A 4,084-nucleotide genomic window follows, 5' to 3' on the forward strand; every position below is an offset into this window, starting at 1 on the left:
TATATATATATAGATAGATATAGATATAGATATAGATATAGATATAGATATAGATATATATATATATATATATATATATATATATATATATATATATATATATATATATATATATATATATGTGTGTGTGTGTGTGTGTGTGTGTGTGTGTGATTGTTTTATTTGCAGTTTTAGATACTTTAAAAAACAAAGAGCAGATAATTAATGAAGAATGGGGAATATCAAGAACATATATCAGTCTGGTTATAGTCAAGTTTTGGGACATCCAATTACAATGAGAAAACTATGGATTCCAAATTATACTCAGGATACTATAAAAAGAAGACAAAGACAAATTGATAGCTGAAAGTTTTCAAAGAAAAAATTGAAATTACAAGGTAAAGCCTGCTGCGGTTTCTCATATTGAGATTTAGGTCAAAAGAAAACCCAGGAATGCCTGGAGAGAATATTTAGACAGGAAACCAGAGGAGGCAGACAAACCTATGGATTCAGGGAGTGGTTATCGTTTAAGAATTGCTAATAAAGCTATTTACGAAATATCTACTGGGGCAAAAAATAAGAATCATATGCCCATCAAAAAGAGAGATGGATCTGTTATGAAAACAAAAGATGAAGGAAGGCAACATTGGATGGAACACTTTAGTGAGGTCATGAATAGGATATATGAAGGGAATAATTTGATTCATATACCTGATGCTGAGGAAGACCTTGATGTGTCAATAAATGAATTCAGTGTGTTTGAAGTCGAAGCTATCGTTGGATATAATGGAATAACTGCTGAGATGATATTTGCCGAAAATTAAGTGACTCCCTGAACCTATAAGGGGTTCTAACATAGGTAAAATCTAGAGATAGCCATGTCATCCTGATAGAAATTCCTTTAGGCAGCTTTCTATTTGAGACTTTTATTGCAAGTGATACACCAGAGAATTTTATTTGTAGAGGTATCACGGGGTTACACCCCCAGAGTGAATATCCCGAAAGATATCGTGTGTGTAACAGGGATGTGTTCCCTGTTTAAAACAACCACGGTTATTCTTCCCCGAATAGTTAACCTTGTGTCGAAGGATAATAGAGAGCTCTTATAACTCCAACACCAGTAAGTTACTGTAAACATATTCGCTGGTTCGCCATTCCAGAAGCACCCATTGTACAAAATATGGCCTCTCACTGAGAATTAGGAGGGGAAAAGAGGTAATAAGCGTATCCATCAGGACGACATGGCTCTCACCCAAAAATACATTTTTTCCTATGTCAAAATGCCATTTTGGGCCTGACCCATGTCGTCCTCATGGAAGTGTTCCTCAGAATTAAAAATTCTCAGTTGTGGCATATTGGAGTTTAACCACATAAGTGCTCTTTTGTGTTAACCTCACTAATTATAGAAGATTTAAAAATTATCTGCAAAAAATAACTATTTAGTACAGCAGTGAAACTCTATGATTGGGCTCTGAAAGTTTTTGTAAACTGTATTGAAATCAGAGAGTTATCATCACAGCCCCACTCACTGTGATGAAGACACATGTAAGAACACATATTGCCTAAAAAAAGCCTATAAAAGGAGGGCTAAAAAGGATGAACCAAAATTTTCATATAGAAACATTAGGTCCATATAAAAGAAACGCAAGAAGATATAGTCTTTTATTATTTCAAAAGCAAGCAAATGTAAGAGAATTGGTGTCGCAATACCCAAAGTTTTATGCTTAAAAATAAGTAATATTTACCCCAGCAATATCGTATAAAATACACTAATAACATCATTCCATACGAATAAAAAGGTCAACTTTTAACTCTTCAATATAAAAAGAGTTTATAACACAATGCAAACAAGAAGAACATTCAACCTGCATTATGTACACTGTAACAGTTCCGTATCATAAAGTCCATAAGAGTCCATGCAGAGCGCTAAAAAGCTGGTTTTATCACAGTACCAGCTGCCTCAACAGAGTGTTTAATCTTTCAGTTGTCGCAAAAATGTTTAAAAAACACTCCTGAAGTCTTCCATCCAGTAAAGGTTTGTAAGACTTCGAAGGACATATACTGGAAGAAGTTTAAGGAGGAAGCAAATTTCCTAGGATCATGACCCGATAGTATATTATCAAGGGCAGCCCCTCTGATAAAATAGGCGAGTTTGGACCTCAGTTGTTTCAAGGAGAGATTATATCATGTTTTTTTTATCTTTATAAATTTGTCCACATGTAGAAGCTTCATACTCGACGCATAAGCTTTAAGGTATTCCACAGGGCTCAAAAAAGGTTTTCCTTTGAGGGACAATCTTGTAAAGCCCACAACATTTCATGGTTAGCTCATTTTAAGTCAGGAATGCAGGATTTGGGTATGAATTGAATTCTCCCGACTCCGAGAAGTCAATGTGGCTATCATCCCTTAACATTGCCACAATCTCGTTGACTCTAGCACCAGAAGCCATAGTTTAGTAAAAAGATCGATATTTAAGTAAGATCCCTCATTGAACTGGAATAGATATTGATTGAGGAGGCTAAGTGCAAGACTTTTTCCAAAGATCATGAGTTGGTTTAGGGACGAGCATTTGGTTTCAATTTAGCACAAGCCTTAGGGATCTTATTGAACAGTTCGCTGTTGAGTTCAATATTTAAATTCATAAGCGATAAGACTGGCTAGGACCGATTCACACGAGGAAACGGTTGTGGACACCAGACCCTGTTCATGGAGTGTAATACAGAATTATAAGCAAAAGTCTATTGTCATGGAAGTGGGCTTATGTTTCTTAACAAACTCCACCCACTTCTTCCAGGAGAACAAACATTGCCTTTTGTTAGTGAAGGACTTGTATTCATCTATAAAATCAATCTTTTCCTTCGAAACTCCACTGTTTCTTTAAGCAGCTAGGACAAGAAAATCATTAGCTGAAGGTTTTTCGTTATCCAGGAGGAAGCGAAGACCGTCTCCTGTTGAACATTTTGGGACAGCACTGGTGTCAGCAGAGGAGTCTGACGAGGTTTGAGTTCTAGGAATAGAGGGTACCAATTTATTTTTGTCCAATGAGGGTCAATAAGACAGCTGTTCCCTTGAAGGTCTGGGGACTATCTAGTACCTTCATGAGGAGATTGAACAGTGGAAAAAGATAAATGTGAGTACATTGTTTCCAATCCAGTGACATCTCATATATCCCCACTGCTTCTGGATCTGAATTCCCAGACTTGGTCTAGAATAAAACAGAATGATTTTTTTTTTTTCAGGAACCATCCTGTTTCAAGAGGCTTGAAACTTGACAGGGTACCAGCCGTCACACTGCGAACCCATTTTAAATAAACTTCAGAGAGATACCAGTTTGTCCACTTCAACAATGAGATATTGGCCAATAGTATGTGATTGATTTGAGGAGATCTCAAACCCTATCTGTAGATGCAGTGGACACTAGTTTTGTTGCCGAGAACTAACCTGATGTGTAAGTTCTTGTACGGGTTCAATATCTTCAGAGAAAGAAACACTGCGGTAGGTTCCAGAATGTTAATGAGGAACTGTTGACATGTGACTGACCACTGACCTTGTATCTTCTTGTTGGGGTATGACTACCCTAACCTCGTTCCGTGGTATCTGTGGGGATTATCACTGATGGAAGAGGAAACTTTGGGGTGACGTGTGTTGACAAGCTCTTGGCAGTTGACCACAGCTTCAGCTGTTTGCACAGTAGAGCCGAGGTTTTGTAACGATAATCTCTTCGAGTTTTTGATGCCTTTTTCCTGCAGACTCTGTTGGCATCCTTGAATATTGCTTTCAGGATGGGATTTGTAATCGCTGCAAATTGTAGCAAACCCAAGACTCTTTCCTGATGACGCCTGGTGATCATCTTCCTATGAAGCAGACACCGGACCGAACTTGCAGTTTCCTTCCTCTTGACCTGAGACAGAGAAAGGATGTGTGACTTCAAATCCCAGAGTATACCCAGTCACTGGAATTACTGAACTAAAGTTAACCTGGACTTCTCGAGGCCTATATGGAAGCCCAAGGATTGAAGAAATCTTATAACTTCTAGGGCTCTCAAATGATACTCCAACTTCGTCACAGTCCATATTAACCAGTCGTCGAGGTACACCATCACTTG

Source organism: Palaemon carinicauda, chromosome 16 (assembly GCF_036898095.1).
Source record: "Palaemon carinicauda isolate YSFRI2023 chromosome 16, ASM3689809v2, whole genome shotgun sequence".
Classification (NCBI taxonomy): Eukaryota; Metazoa; Arthropoda; class Malacostraca; order Decapoda; family Palaemonidae; genus Palaemon; species Palaemon carinicauda.